The following is a 17812-nucleotide window of genomic DNA, read 5'->3' on the forward strand; positions in this document are numbered from 1 at the left end:
CTCCGCGGCATGTGGGATCTTCCCGGACCGGGGCACGAACCCGCGTCCCCTGCATCGGCAGGCGGACTCTCAACCACTGCGCCACCAGGGAAGCCCAGAAATTTAATATTCTTAATCACTCAGTCACTGACAAGTATTTACCACTGAGCACCTTCTCACTGCTCAGAGAGGGGAAACGTACTGAGTTAGGAGTTGGGACTACTCCAGCTACTGTCACATTTGTGACCTTGAAGAAGCCACTTCCTTCTCTTTGAACCTGTTTTCTTCCCTGTAAACTAAAGCCCCTACATATCTAAAATTCTATCATACTCCCATTTGAATAAAATAGCCACCTGTGATATTTTTGTCCATGACTTTAAAAGCAATACTCTCTTTGTGGAATGAGCAAAGGGTCTATTCAGCCAAAAAGGGGTAGAAGTCAGGCAGGCACAGGACCAATAATTTGGGGTGTTTGCTTTGGGCCGGACATAATCCAAGGCACTTTACAAACCTTAGGTCTCCTTTCATCCTCTCCAAAAACCTGTGACATTGTACTTACTATCAGATGGACCAAAAGGTCAGATTGCCAGAGCAGTAAACATGGGATCTACTAGAGCATTCAAACCCTGGGCAGGGTCACACTGATTTTATGATTCAAAGCTTCCCCAAATGTTCTTTGTTACATACACCAAACTTACCCCTACTTATGGAGTAAATTAAGCCATGAGAACTTCACATGAGAAATTCATTCCTTTCTGTTTTAGTCTTTCCAGATATCTCCTTTGGAAATGAGACATTTCAAAATTTTAAATGTAGCATATATTTAAGAGTCAGCCTGAGTTGGAATTCCAACTTTGCGATAATCACTTAAGTAATCTGAGCCTTAGAGTCCTATCTGTAAAATGAAGGGAGCAACGCTGCCTTCCATTTCCGTGAGAATTTAATGAGCTCGTGTGTGTGAAGTATTTTCTTTGCTTCTCTACCTCTTTCCTTATGGACCAACATACTAATCCTCTACCATGAATTCATTGCTAGTGCACAATATTTGAATATTGTGTGAGGACAAATTTCCAGTCCTTGAGAACATAAAAATGTAGGTTATAGAGAAAGCAGTCATGTAAGCGAGAGCACTAATTTGTTACCGGTTATGTGTAAGAAAGTAATGTTCACCCAGCTTCCTTAGAGTTCAGCTGATGCCTTGTCCTCACTTGCAGACCTTGCAGTTAGGTCGATTGTGGCCAATAGGCCAAAAACAGAAGTGACTTGGTCACTTCGGTTCCGGGCATTTAGAAGCTGGTGTGAATTTTCCATACTTTCTCTTTTCCTATCAAGGTAATGATAGATGCCAGCTGTAAATATGGCAGCATCATGAGATGGTAGAGCTTCTTTCAGCTCAGGTCCCTGAGTGATCCACTCTGTTGAGGAATGTCCCCCACTAACCGCACCAGAAATGCGAGAGAGTAAGAAGTAAGCTTAGCTATGCCACGTCACGGAGATTTAGGGCCCACCTGCCATAACTTACTCTATCCTGACTATTACCCTGAAACTACTGTAGTAGTATTGTAATAGAAGTTTCTACAGGATACAGAGGGGGCAGAGAGGGGGCAGTTCTGCTTGGATTGTCTAATGCTACCTGGAGTATCTGCCTGGGGGATGCTCTTGTTTCAGTTTTGAAAGATAAATTGTTACGTTCATCAGGGAGCCCTGGGAGTTTTGGGGGCTAGAGACTGTCATTCTAAGCAGAGGTAACAGCACAAGGAAAGGCATGAGCTATGAATCTGCATGACACAGAGAATCACAAGTAGTTACTTCTGGCAGGTAGTTAAGTCTTCAGTGTGGTATTGGGGTAGCAGAGCCCCAGTGAGAAATTACATCTCACAGATGTGTGCACGTCCATTCCCCCTGAGAGTAGAGGAGAAAGAGGGAAGAAGAAAACACTGGTAGAGATGGAATCCCAAGGAAGATACTCTTCACCTACTTCATAATTTTGCCTCAGGTTGGACCTGCTTAAAAATAGGAAAGAGTTCAACTTCACCACTGGTATTTATTTTTGCTGATACCAATGTAAACTTGCAACACCCATTCAACCTCACTCCAAGTGGTTTTCAAGTTGAAGTGCCAATTATCCAAAATGGCTTCCTAGTATGAAATATCCATATTTCCACTTGGGGCTCCCTTATTCCATAAAACTCATTTAATGTATGAGCTTAATTACATGGAGATAGATCAAGGGCCTCAGAGGTGAAAGGTTAATGAGGGCATTAAATCCCGAACCACTTAACAGCTGCCCCATCACTTGGCAGAAATGTATTTTAAAATAGTGTTTGAAATATATTTAAACTGAAATAAATAAAACATATTTTCCTGTAAATGATGCCAAGTCCTGCCAATTAAACTCAGATCTATTTAAAAAAAATCTTTAGCTCTCAACAAATGCTGGCTGCTTTTTCCCACTAAAAGCAATTCTGAGCATTCATGCTCGCACTTTTTCCCTGTATCATTATGCTGTGTTCCTCCTGTTAATATTTAAAGCCTCTGAAACTGTTTTTCCCATATGCTTTTGGAGTAGAATGCAAAACTTAAGTTTTCCATTTTTATGAAGCTTTGTAAAATAATAATCTCACGTGCTGCTTATTAAGGGAAGATATTATTAATATCTACAGGCATGAAGTCTTCACTAAATAACAAGAAAAAAAAGACTTGGTAGAAAGTCATTTATCTTTATCATACTGCACTATTCACCATTAAACTTGATTAATAATACACTATTCACCATTAAACTTGATTAATAATAATGGTATAGCAATAATCATAATTTTCAAATGTGATACACTAGGTGCTTTTCTAAGCACTTTATATATAGTACTATTTTACTGTATACTCACAACTACTGTACAACTATTTTTCACATGGGGAGACTTAGTATCAGTGATTAAAGAAATTTGCCCCAAATTTCAGAGCTTTAAGTACCTGAGCTAGAATCTGTATCTACATCTGTCTAACATCAGTTGAAATCTCTATTCTATTCTGCCTTTAAATTTTATAGTTAATTTAGTTAACCACAAAACATATATATTTGTTTGGAAACAAATATCTGAAACCACAAAATATATATATGTATTAGTTTAGCTATTGCAGAGTCAATAAAAAAATGACTATTATTTGAATCATGGATCCCAGTTTATGGGGTGAAATTAAAAAGTAATAAAATCAGAATAACTATCTTCCCTGACTAGGGAGACTGAGAGATTAATACAGGTGATTTTAAGGACAGTGAACACAGAGCACTGAAGGAGATGCAATTTGTTTATCCTGATAAAGTCAGCTGGAACTTAATGTGTTTGGACTCAGAAATGGCCGGGCATCTTTGGTATATTGCTAGGACAGTCTTAACCAAAGTTAATTTTCATGAGATGCTTTCTACAAGGCCAGCCACAAAAAGGTGGACTCAACCAGAAATGCACAGTTGTCAGAGGAGAGAAACAAATCTGACTACAACACAGTCGTTCCTGAGATTTAACTCGAACCATAGCCCCCTCTTTAGACTCACTGCTCTGTCCTGTTGAGAATGTGGGTGAGGGAAGGAGGGGAGGTGGGCTTTGTATAAAACATGAAAGTCTTATTTCACTTAAAATAGTCCTGCCTCTTTTTAATCAACTCAACTGTGACAGAGACACAGTGTAACACTTTACTCTTGGCGTGAAGAATACAGACCTTAACAAGACACACTCTGGTCCTTATAGACTTATCCAGCATCAGGCTGCACATTCTCTTTCTTACTCTCTGTACTTTAGCCACCTTGGATTTCTTCAGATCCTGAGAATCACTATGCTTCAACCACCACAGCCTTTGGACAGTTCTTTCTGCTACAATCATCTACCCCTCATTCCCACTCTATCCATTCCACTTTACCTAGTTACTTTCTACTGATCCCTCCAATCGCATAGCAGTCCTCCTTTTAGAATCCTTTCTATGATTGTAGTCTTGTACTTGCATGTGTCGTTATTGGAATTTATTTGAGTAAAGTCTGGCTCCTCTACGAAAGTGGCTGTTTTTGCCCACTATTTCATACTCAACACCAAGTGACTTGCCTAGAATAAGTCAACATTCCACATGGATCTTGGGGCCCAAGGAATGCTGCTTTAGCGCCTTCTAAAAGGATATGTCAGAAGAGAATGAGAGACGTTCCTTCCTCTTTCACAAGAGGAAATCATGCAGCCCAGTGATCACTTTGTGTATACCAACAGAGCATGAGTCTGGCAAGAGGTGGCCATGCCCTCCAGCCTCACACTGCAGAACTCTGCAGAAGCCACGGAGGTTCCTAGCAGTGTCCAACAAGTGTAGAGATACACAGTGATGAGGGCCCAGTCAGGAGACAAGTGGAATATCAGTAGTAACACAAGGTAACTAACCAAACTGATAACTGGTATCTTCCCAAACATATCTGAAACACCATCTGAGAACTCCCAAAACATAACTCTCTAAAGTGTTGTATGATTTAGTTTTCCTGACTAGGTAGATTGAGGCTCATCTATATAAAATTTCAAGAAGAAGCACATGTTAGTTTCCCCACTAATCCAAACTAAGGACATAGTCCTGTTAAAGGAAGAAAGTCAGTCATTGCTGACTCACAGCCAGAGATTAGAGTATAGGTGTTGGCTCTTTGCTCATCAATCATATTATTCACGAAAACTATATGATAATGTTGCTTTGGGGTTTCTACATTTAGCATCTCTTGTTTTAATACTTCTTAATTACTCTTCTATATTTGTAAACATGTTTCATAACTTACTGAGCGTCAATATTTAGAACAATGTATTGTTGCTGATCTGGTTTGTAGCCATAATCCTAAACCTTTCCATCTGTCTATTACTTGGACACCACATTAGTTAACGTAGCAATTTCATAAGATTCCAGAGATTTAAGACATCAGGCATGTTATTCTAATTGCCTCTTAGAGTAATATGGTATGCTTTCTTTCCATAATTTTTTTCAAACAACAATTTCAAATGCCCTTGGATGCAGTTTGCTATCAAAGGGGCCAGAGTGTGGTGCTGGACCACCAGGATCATCTTTGCTGAGCTAATGTAATGGGAAATCAAGTCTTTTCACCACTGTCAGGCCCCAAGCCTTCCATTCCTTTCTCTTGTTCCTTAAATTATTACCAACTCCTGTTGTTCATCTTTCAAAAGTGCTTTTATGGGCCCTTCACCTTGTGCTCATCTCTTCGCCCATGTCCTTAATCCCAGCACATCTGCTGCTCCTGTAAATCTTGCTGGCTAATATACCCAGAATGTTAATATAGTTCTAACATTCAAATACTTGGTGACTCAGGACCAATCAATTTACTTTCAGCTCTTGTTCCTTTAGTTTGAAATGACAAATTAAAAATGAATCACATGTGAATTCCAGAGACAGGAACAACCTTCTGTTAGGTGCAAACAAATTCCCCTATAGTCTTATTTTCAGTGATGCTCCAAACCTTTTCTTCCCCCAGCCCACTCCCTTTATTCTCCAATTTTTGCCAAGGACTTTTGCATTTTCTTCTTATTCTTCTGAGTTATCTAATTCATGCCCATGAGGCATCTCAGAAATCTATATTTTCTGTGTAACTCTCACTCGTGAATGCAATATTTGTAGGCTCCATACTAGGCATCCCCACCTGGATGTGCCACAGCAATTCAAGTCAGTACCTTTAAAGTTGAATCCAGGGCTTCCCTGGTGGCGCAGTGGTTGAGAATCCGCCTGCCGATGCAGGGGACACGGGTTCGTGCCCTGGTCCGGGAAGATCCCACATGCCGCGGAGCGGCTGGGCCCGTGAGCCATGGCCGCTGAGCCTGCGCGTCCGGAGCCTGTGCTCCGCAACGGGAGAGGCCACAACAGTGAGAGGCCCGCGTACTGAAAAAAAAAAAAAAAAAAAAAAGTTGAATCCATCGTTCCTTGCATCACAACCAGTTAGCTCCCTTCGCACATTAATTATTTTACTGAGCACCACAAACAGCAGCCTGGTTCTCCAAGACTCTTTTTTTCTACCTTCAATATCCCATCACTTGATTTTTACATTCTGCCATTTTGACATGTGTATCCTCCATTCTACCTCCACTTCTCTCCTCCCACTTACGATCTTCAGTGTTTCATCATCTTGCTCCAAAATGTTTACAGGGTACTCAGAAGATTTCTCCCTATACCTGTACAAACCTTATTCAATCTATTCTTCTCAATGCATCTGGAACAAAAGTTTTCTAAAATGGAAAATATAATTATGCCATTTTCTTGCTTAAAATCCTTTAATATACCTATATCGTACTCAGGGAAAAAACTCAAACACATTAACATAGCACTCAATGTCCTTCCAAATCTGACCCTTTTCTACTTCTGGAGCTCATATCTTTCCAGCCCCCTCCACCCAAGAAAGACTCCTACCATTCTAAACAACTTTCACTTTTCTAAATGCACCATGTCTGAAAAACACTGGCTCTTTCTTTGCCTTTGTAAATTCTGTTCAGTTCTCGAGATCTAGCTCAGGTATTGCTCCTTCCAGAAAGATTTCTTTATTACCCCACACTTCCATCAGATTGCCTTATCCCTGTTTCTCTTCTACCACAGGACCAAGCGTAAGTTATTATATTTTCTCACACACATTAGAATCAACTGTGCGTGTGTCTGAATTTGAATTGCAGAACATCACGTTATCACTGCAAATTCCATGGCTTAAATTGTCTTTAAGTACTTACCAATGATAGCGATAAGCATGTTAGTTTCATCAATGTAATTTATTATTATCTGCTATCATTTCTTATTAACCGGGAATGCCTCCTCTCTGTGTTGGCAGTCCAATGACCTTCTGCTTTTTTCGACCTCTGTGTTTCACCATGCTTGGCGATAAGGTAGGCTTTAGTGGGTTAATGGCTTCCTGACTTCATACAAAAAAAGCATCTTCTTCCTCCAAAGAAAACATGAATTTGAGATCTGCTCTTCTGTGTCAACATGAAGTATCTCCATGACTACTTCTGTTTGGCTACTTCCTATTCATTATTCAGAGATGCTACTGTTATTGACACATGTAACTTCCACTAGAAAGAAGCCTTTTTGATATTTGTATGTCTTTTACTATGAGATGCCTCAAATTTTTCAAACTACTACTGAATTTTTAAAAAATAATCAATGATATAATCAATTAATATAGGCATACTTAATGAATAATAACCAAATAAATGACTTTACCCTGACTTGATTTAATGCAGTTTAAAAATAATTCTCCTCAATTATCCAATACAAATTAATAGTGTAAAAACAGACTTTTACTCATTTTAATAGGTGTAGAAACATATGAGACCTTTAGGCATCCTTCAAATGATGCTACCTGAGAGCATCATTTTTACACCATAATGATAAAGCTCAATCTGTCTGGGGATCACTTTGGTTCAGATGAATTTCATCCGTGACAAAATCATCTTTTATTCTCCTTTTGGAATGCATTTATTAAAGATAAGAATATCAGAATCAGGATATACAGTTTGTCTAACACATTTTTTGTTTAAAGGGAAATTTTTCCCTCAGTAACACTGTGATCCAATATGATCCTATGGTAAATGTTTAAAGTTGTACAGACTTTTATTTGTGCTTGAGAACAACAAATTTTCAAATGCCAATTATGTCCATTTCCTGTGATCTTAGGAAAAATTCTTATATACAGTGAGAGAATCTAAAAATGGTATTCTTTCATTGTCCAGAGTATTTGACCACCAAAAATCATTAAGAAAACCCAAAACAACTGATTTTTGAAACAGTATCTCAATAACTTCTCTGTCAAACTTTTTTCTCCTTGTCTAAGCTGTGAAGAAATCAATGTTCAGAAAGACACTAACATAATCAATTAATGAGCTAATAATTTCCCAATCTCCTATTCTTTGTTCTGGTGACATTATACTGCCAATTGAGGACAAACTCCCTTCTAAAGAATGTAGGTCACCATAGATTTTTATATAAAAGGGAAGAGAAATCTTCTCTTTTATGCTCATAAAACAGAATACATACAGTTTTCTGTAATCTATTGTCAAGACAGTGAAAGTGGATGGAAATAAAAGAAAGCAGTATCTTGAATTATTAAGAGTGTGGGTTTGAATTAGGACTTTGTTACTAATTAATTTTAAAACCTTTAACAAGTTACTTAACTTTCCAGAATTTCATCTATGAAATGAAAATGATAGCACAGTAGCACATATACAATCCTTAAAATGTTTTCTGTCTTCAAGGATTTTTTTGAAATGATGTACGTAAAGCACAAAGTATAGTGCCTGGTAGGTACCAAATACTCATTAACTGATAGATGTCAGTCTTCAAGGAGAGGATTCTTTCAGGCATCAGTTGTGTTGGAATGTTACTGTTATCCTTTCGACTACTATAACATTCCTTTCTAAATTATCACAGTTGCATCAGTAGTACAGCCAAGGGCATAAGCCATCTCTAAAATGAATTTCTTTTTCCAAATAAGCCTGGAGCACACAAAATGACTAGAAATTTATAATTCCAAAGTCATTCTTTGTCCCTCACCTCCAAGGAATTTAGGCAAGAGGAGGAAATTAACCCTAATTTATATTTGCTCAAAGAATGATATTGTCATATCTAAATTTTTGGGTCAGACATTAAGTGGAGTAGGTTACATAAATCTGAATTTAAGAGCACAGTTTATAAAGCCCCCAGTGATTTCCTGAGAAACCAGACAGCATAACTTCATTAAGGATGGAAATGAAGCTCCTTGATCCGGCTGCTTCAGAAAATGTACTTTAAGTGCACAAAATGGAAAAGCAAGAGAGAAATAAACATGCAGAGAAGAAAAAGAAGGAGAAGAAGAGACAGAAAGAGAAAGAGGAAGAGAGAGAGAGAAGTAAGGTCTGCCGATCTCAACACTGGCCTTTGTTCTACCCAGAAGAATTATGTCACTTCTGTAAAAAATCAAAGAAGCTCAGAGTCATCACACATAGAAAAACAGCTGAGTTTGGAACTGCCCTCTACTTTAAGCATTATCACACTTCTCAAACAGATGAGTGTTATCACCAGATGCCACTAATGGAAAGGCATTTTACAGACACATTAAATTCTACTTAAAATAATACAGCAATGCATCAATTCCAGATTCACTTACACTGAAGTATTTTAGGAGTTAGAAACCTACTTCAGATTTATAGGGGAAAAATGTCCTAGCAAAAAACTAACCTTCAGTCTGTAATATGTTAACTACCCTACCTATAAGCAATCCATGGTAACTTGGCATATACTAGTTATGTCCCACCCTTTAGCTGGAAAAACCAGCCATGTAAAGTGAGTAAAGTTGACAGTCATCTCATTGGTGTGATGTTCAGTCACCTAAAATGTACCTTACTCCCATGAACCCTGTGATATGCCCCATCACAGCATCTAAAATTGGAGCATTTGAAGAATTATTCTTTGTACCAAATATATATATTTTGTGTCCTCAAAGTCTACCTATTACAACTCCAATATGTTACCTCCTAAGACTGTGACATTTGATATAACACCTTGCTGAAGTTTACTCATCTATTCATGTAAGTATTTACTCTTTGATATATACCAGGAACATTTTATATGACTGGGGATAGAATAATGAGAAAGAGTCATGGCCCCTGCCCTCAAGTAGAGGTGGTTCCATCCCAAGAAACTCAAATGATATTATTGAAAGAATGACTATTGTCAGGATGGGCACCTGAGAATATGATGAAAGACAGAAGGAAAATATAACAGTAATAAAGAAGCAAGAATGGTTTGAGGACTTTTTAAACACATTTCTGTACGATTCTAATATGTCTAAATATCTGCCATACTGAAGACATACCCTTGATCTAGAAAGTGTTCAAGTATATAATCCACAGATTAATTTCTTACCAACACTACGAATGCCTGTTATCCTTGGGTCGATGACTTTACTGTAAGTTTAAATACTATTCCCATATTTAGTTATAATTATTTAAAAATTAGGCATATTGAAAGTACAAATATTTTAATAGACCCCTATGTGCACATACCACTGAGAATACATGTTAACATGTCATCGTATCTGCCTTCTCTCCCCCCACCACTCTTTCAAGAAGCATAGTTACAGCTAAAGATTCACCCTTTTATATCCGTTTTTGCCTTCTTCTCTCCCTCCCCAAGAATAACCAATATTCTGATGTTATTTCAGTTATTTACACATTCAACAAATATTTGATGAATTCCTACTATGTGCTAGACATTATTCTGGGTATTTGGAACACATCAGTAAACTAAAGAAATAAAGATTGTTGACCTTCCACAGATCATTTAGATGGGTGAGACAGATTATAATCAACAAATATAATTAATTAATATGTACATTTTATATTCAGTGAGTGACTATGCTCTAGAAAAATGAAATAATGGAGCAGAATAAGGAAGATTCAGAGCTGGGGCAGGCAATTAGAAATTGAAAGGTGACATTAAAGTAAAAATTTGAAAGAGGTGAAAGAGTAGGAAGTGAGCTTAAGGGATATTTGGAGGAAGTACTTTCCAGGCAGAGGGAACAGGCAATATAAAGACCCTTTGGAGGGTTCCAGGCCAAGATGGCAACATAGGAGCCTACTGAACTCTCTTCCTCCCATGGACACATGGAATCTACAGCTACACACAGAGCAGTTTCCTCTGAAAGAAATCTAGAAACTAGCTGAGTGACCCCTACACATCAGGCAAACAAGAACACCCACATCACCCACATCAAAATAGGAAGGAAATGCTGAGACACACTCTAACCATAAACTCCACCCCAAAAATAGCATCGTACAATTAGGGGGAACTCCCAACTCATAGTTTCACCCTGAGGAGCAAAGAGTCTGGACCCCATGTCAAGCACTCCATCTTTTAAGATTCCCACCTAAGGACGGACCCCAGAGCACCCAGCTCTGAAAGCCAACGAGGCCTGAGTCCAGGAGACCCACAAGATTATTGCAAACAAAGACACAGTTATTAAGGGGTTCATGAGGACTGGCTGTGGCTACCCCTCCCCAGGACTCGGCATAGAGAAAACAGGCAAAAAAAAACCCGTATCTCCCAGGCTTTCCCTGAAAAAAGCCTATCTACAAACTTTAAAAGCTTCTGCTTGAGGGTCAGTCTTCTAATTTAGTATACATCTAGAAGCTAACTGCAAGCCCCAGAGAACAGGGAAGCCAGCAGACATAACCTCTGCCTTCTCACCTGAGCCTACTCTGAATCACAAACACCTCCCTGGGAAGGAGCTCATACATGTCTGGTGCTCCAGCTTTTCTGGCTGCTGCCCAAAGACAGGCCCCAGAGAACAGGTCAAAAGAGAAATCAAAAGAGAAATCCAAAAATACCTTGAAGCAAATGAAAATGGAAATACAACATACAAAACTTACAGGACGTAGCAAAAACAGTTCTAAGAGGGAAGTTTATAGTAATAAACACCTATGTTAAGAAGAAAGCAAACTCTCAAATAAACAATCTAACTTTATCCTATAAGGAACTAGAAAAAGAAGAACAAACTAAAACCAAAGTTAGCAGAAGGAAGGAAATAACAAAGATCAGAGTGGAAGTAAATGAAATAGAGACAAAATGATTTCAGTAAATTTACAGGATACAAAGTCAATACACAAAAATCAGTTGTATTTCTATATACTAACAACAAACTATCAGAAAGAGAAATTAAGAAAACAATTCTGTTTATAATTGCATCAAAAAGAATAAGGTACTTACAAACAAATTTAACCAGAAAGGTAAAAGATCTGTACACTAAAAACAGTAAGACACTGATGAAAAAAACTGAAGAAGACACAAATCAGTGGAAAGATATTCCATGCTTATGGGTTGGAAGAATTAATATTGTTAAAATGTCCATACCACCTCCAAACAATCTATAAATGTAATGAAATCTCTATCAAAAGTTCAACACTGTTTTTCATAGAAATAAACCGTCCTAAAATTTATATGGAACCACAAAAGACATTGAATAGCAAAAGCAGTCTTTAGATAGAAGAACAAAGCTGGAAACATTATACATTCTGATTTCAAACTATATTACAAAGCTATAATAATCAAAAGAGTATGGTATTGGCATTAAAATAGACACATAGATCAATGAAACAGAATTGAGATCCCAGAAATAAACCTAGACATATGTAGTCAATTAATACATGACCAAGCAGCCAAGTTATACAATGGGAAAAGGATAGTCTCTTCGATAAATGGTGTTGGGAAAACTGGACAAGCCACATGCAAAACTGGACTCCGGTATTATGCCATACACAAAAATCAACTCCCAAATGAAGTAAAGTCTTAAATTTAAGACCTAAAACCATAAAACTCTTAGAAGAAAACATGGAGGTAAGCTCCTTGACATTGGTCTTGGCAATGATTCTTTTGTACTTTGCACTAAAAGCAAAGGCAACAAAAGCAAACATAAACAAGTAGGACTACATCAAACTAAAAAGCTTCTGAACAATGAAGAAAACCATCTAAAAGTAAAATAAAAAGGCAATCTATGGAATGGGAGAAAATATTTGCAAATCATTTATCTGATAAGGAGTTAATATTCAAAATAAATAAAGAACTCTCAGAACTCAACAGCAAAACAAAAACAATTCCAATTTTAAAATGGACAGAGGAACCAAATAGACAATTTTCCAAAGAAATATAAATGGCCAACAGGTACATGAAAAGCTGCTGACATCACTAATCATCAGAGAAATGCAAATTAAAACCACAATGAGATACCGCTTCACCTCCACTAGGATAGCTATAATCAAAAAGTTGGGTAATGACGTGTTGGCAAGGACACGGAGAAATAAAAAAACTGCAGGTGGGAACATAAAATGGGCAGCCACCTTGGAAAACAGTGTGGTACTTTCTCAAAAAATTAAACATAAAATTACCACTTTACCCAGCAATTCAAATTCTAGATACATACCCAAGAGAAATGTAAATATATGTCCATGCAAAAACTTGTACACACCTGTCCACAGCAACATTATTCAGAATAGCTAAAGGGCAGAAACAACCCAAATGTCCATCAATTGATGTATGAATAAACAAAAGTGGTATATCCATACAACAGAATATAATTCAACCATAGAAAATAACTGATGTACTGATTATACTACAGCATGGATAAACTTTGAAAACATTATTCTAAGTGGAAGAAACCAGTTACAAAATATCACATATCATATGATTTCACCTAAATGAAATTGCCAGAATAGGAAAATATATAGAGATAGAAAGTAGATTAGTAACTGCTTTAGGCTGAAAGTGTGGGACAAGGAATTGGGGATGATAGCTAAAGGTTGTGAAGTACCTTTCAGAGGTGATGAAACTGTTCTAATATTGACTGTTATGATAGTTGCACAACTCTATTGCTATACTGAAACCCATTAAATTATGTGCTTTAAATGTGTGAATTGTGTAGTATGTGAGTTATATATCAATAAAACTATTATGAAAAAAAGCAACACATACATGTTATTCATTTATTTTCAAACATTTATATGTTTTCTGTTATCTTTTTATTAATGATATCTAGCTTAATTGGTCTAATTGTTATTTCTTGTCCTCAGTTGCATTTAGATTTTCACCTTATCACCTTTAAATTTTTGTTCTACAGATTACACACAATGTTTTTATTTATTTATTTGTTTTCTTGTTCTGATTATACCTTCTTTTTTTCTGTATCTCAAGAGATACAGAAAAAGCTTTTCATAAAATTGAACATCCATTTATGATAAAAACTCTGCAGAAAGTAGGCATAGAAGGAACATACCTCAACATAATAAAGGCCACGTATGACAAACCCACAGCTAACATCACTCAATGGTGAAAAGCTGAAAGCATTTCCTCTAAGATCAGGAACCAGAGAAGGATGCCCACTCTAGTCACTTTAATTCAACACAGCATTGGAAGTTCTAGCCACAACAATCAGACAAGAAAAAGAAACAAAAGGAATCTAAATTGGAAAAGAAGAAATAAAACTGTCACTGTTTGCAGATGACAGGAACCTATACATAGAAAATCCTAAAGATGCTCCCAGAAAACTACTAGAGCTCATCAATGAATTCATTACAGTTGCTGGACACAAAATTAATATACAGAAATCTGTTGCATTCTGTACACTAACAATGAAATATCAGAAAGAGAAATTAAGGAAACAATATTATTTACCATCATGTAAAAACGAATAAAACACCTAGGAATAAGCTTACCTAAGGGGGTAAAAGACCTGTACTCTGAAAACTATAAGATGCTGATGAGAGAAAATGAAGATGACACAAACAGATGGAAAGATACACCATGTACTTGGATTGGAAGAATCAATATTGTTAAAATGACTTTACCGCCCAAGGCAATCTACAGATTCAATGCAATCCCTATCAAATTACCAATGGCATTTTTCATGGAACTAGGACAAAAAATTTTTAAATTTGTATGGAAACACAAGAAACCCTGGATAGCCAAAACAAACTTGAGAAAGAAGAATGGAGCTGGAGGAATCATGCTCTCTGACTTCAGACTATACTACAAAGCTATAGTAATCAAACAGTATGACACTGGCACAAAAACAGACATACAAATCAATGGAACAGGATAGAAAGCCCAGAAATAAATCCATGCACTTATGGTCAATTAATCTATGACAATGAATATAAAATGGAGGCAGGAATATGCAATGGAGAAGACAGTCTCTTCAATAAGTGATGCTGGGAAAACTGGACTGCTACATGTAAAAGAATGAAATTAGAATGTTTTATAACACCATATATAAAAATAAACTCAAAATGTAAGGCTGGATACTATAAAACTCCTAGAGGAAAACATAGGCAGAACACTCTTTGATGTAAATCACAGCAATATTTTTTTTGACCCACCTCCTAGAGTAATTGACATAAAAAATATAAACAAATGGGACCTAATTAAACTTAAAAGCTTTTGCACAGCAAAGAAAATCATAAGTAAAATGAAAAGACAACCAATGAACTGGAAGAAAATATTTGCATGTGATGTGACCAACAATGGATTAATTTCCAAAATGGGCAGAAGACCTAAGTAGATATTTCTCCAAAGAGGACATATGGCACATGAAAAGATGCTCAATATCACTAATTATTAGAGAAATGCAAAACAAAATTACAATGAGGTATCACCTCACACCAGTCAGAACGACCATCATTAAAAAATCTACAAATAATAAATGCTGGAGAGTGTGGAGAAAAAGGAACCCTCTTACACTGATGGGAATGTAAATTAGTATAGTCACTACAGAAAACAGTATGGAGTTTCCTTTAAAAACTAAAAACAGAATTACCATATGATACTGCAATCCTACTCCTGGGCATATATCCAGAGAAAATTCTAACTTGAAAAGATACATGCACCCCAATGTTCATAGCAGCACTATTTACAATAGTCAAGACATGGAAGCAACCTAAATGTCTACTAACAGATGAACGGATAAATAAGATGTGGTATTGATGTGTGTGTGAGTGTGTGTGTGTGTGTGTGTGTGTGTGTGTGTGTGTGTGTGGAGATATATAAATATATATTCCACACAAAATGGAATATCACTCAGCCATAAAAAAAAGAATGAAATAATGCTTTTTGCAGCAATATGGATGGATTTAGAGATTATCATACTAAGTGAAGTAAATCTGAGAAAGACAAATATCATATGGTATATGGTATCACCTATATGTGGAATCTAAAAAATCAATACAAATGAACTTATTTACAAAACAAAAACAGACTCACAGAAATAGAAAACAAACTTATGGTTACCAAAGGGGATAGGAAGGGGCGGAGGGAAGGGAGGAGATAAATTAGGAGTTTGGGATTAACATATACACACTACTATATATAAAATAAACAACAAGGACTTACTGTACAGCACAGGGAACTATATTCAATAACCTATAATGGAAAAGAATCTGAAAAAGAATAACCTTGTAATAACCTATAATGGAAAAGAATCTGAAAAACAATATATGTATATATACACATACATATATGTATATATGTATGTATAACTGAATCTCTTTGTTGTACAACCAGAACTAACACATTATAAAATAACTCTACTTCAATTTTTAAAATGGCTTAAAATGAATTATAACTTCTTAATTGAAGGATTTATATCTTTCATGAAGGAAAATCCATAACCATTCTTTATTCAAACATCTATGCCCCATCCCCCCATTCCCTTTTTTAATAATCTTTATTATGCATATGTTAAACATCTCATTCTGTTCTCTTTGCCCATATAGTATTTTTCTGTTTTTTTTAATTTTTGAATTTCTTTTCTCACTTTCAGGTAATTTGCTTGGTATCATTCTTATTCATTTATTTTCTTTCCAGATATGCCTTATCTACTTAATCTGTTTAGTTTTTAATATCAGTAGCTATTTTTTTCATTTTTCATAGTTCTATTTGCTACTTTTTCAAGGCCTTTTATGTTCTTTTATGTTTTTAATCATTTAAGCATAATTATTTTATATTCTTTTTTAGAGTATTATTCTAATTTTCATGGAGCTCCAATCTTCTATTTTGTTTTGGTTTCCTCCAAGTCTCACTCATGTTGAACTGCTGATCATACATTTTCAACTTTCTGACTGAGAGCTGAAGCTGATCTTCATTAGTGGTTGTTTTAATGTGTGAGATTCCAAATGGTCTACATTGTGAAAGTATCCTTCCAGAATGGTTTTTCATTACCCAGGCCTATTTTTATGGTCATTCCTGAGCAGAGAGGATTTCAAACCTTTTAATAATATAAATTCAAATTTTAAACTTCTGTGAATACAGACTCAAGTCTTCAATTTTTCAGGCGACTCTTCTCCCACCCCAGTCAGGAACCCAGGCCTAGATATAGAAGCTTTCTTGCTAGTTCTCTGTGCTGTGGCAAATTATGATCAATTTACCTTTTGATGAGTTTTCAGCCTATTCAGTCATCTTAGTTTTAATACTTTACTTCATTCAGACCCAAGACCCAATTTCCTATTAAAATATTGGGAGTGAGATACCCACAGCCTTGATAACCAGATTATTCCAACCTCCTACGCAGAAGAGACATTGTCTGTGAAGGCTGCCAATGCATTTAGTTAAAAGGTAGGGGGGAAAATCATTTAAACCACTCTCCTCCTACAGAAACTGTTTTCACAACACAAATAATTGATTTTTCTCATTTCATTGAGCAGATGTTGATTGCGTTAACAACAATATGTGGCTACTTGCAAATCTGGTCAAGATAACCAGAAGGCATCAATCAATACAATCTGAATCACTTTCTCTCCATATTTCAAAGTATGTCAGAGAAATTTCCAGTAGTCTCTCACTCCTCCTTCTGAGAAAATGAACCATACTTTTTAAAGGTAGATATCTAACCTAAATATTACAATGATGCTAATCATCTTACTAACACTTGACAATAACTTCCTAATTATTTTTAAAACCAAACAATCAAAATGATACTTCTGCTGAGAAAACAATTGTGCTAACCCTGACCATTTCATTGACATGTTTTTTCAACCTGAAATATAAGAAGATAACTTACTTTCTTTGCAGGCCATACAAAAAAAAAATTACCATTCTTGGTTTCACTTTCAACTTTCTATTAGCACAACCTCCTAAATTCCTTTGTGTATAGGACTCAATCCCATATGTGAAATGGGTGTTCGTGGAAAAGGCAGAGAATAATCAAATGGAGGGGAAGGGACTCAAAGAGAAATCTTGATAAAATTTATAATTTGTGAGGTACTAAGAACAACAAAAGTACAGCAACTTTAAGCTGTATTTCTGCAAGTTC

General features: G+C 36.3%; 1 pseudogene; it reads right to left on the reverse strand.

Annotated features, from left to right (window-relative positions):
- Positions 1–1158: 1158 nt before the first annotated feature.
- The window catches only part of LOC131760273 (hypoxia-inducible factor 1-alpha inhibitor-like), a 124015-nt pseudogene continuing 107361 nt past the window's right edge, over positions 1159–17812 (reverse strand).

This window comes from Kogia breviceps, chromosome 7 (assembly GCF_026419965.1).
Source record: "Kogia breviceps isolate mKogBre1 chromosome 7, mKogBre1 haplotype 1, whole genome shotgun sequence".
Classification (NCBI taxonomy): Eukaryota; Metazoa; Chordata; class Mammalia; order Artiodactyla; family Physeteridae; genus Kogia; species Kogia breviceps.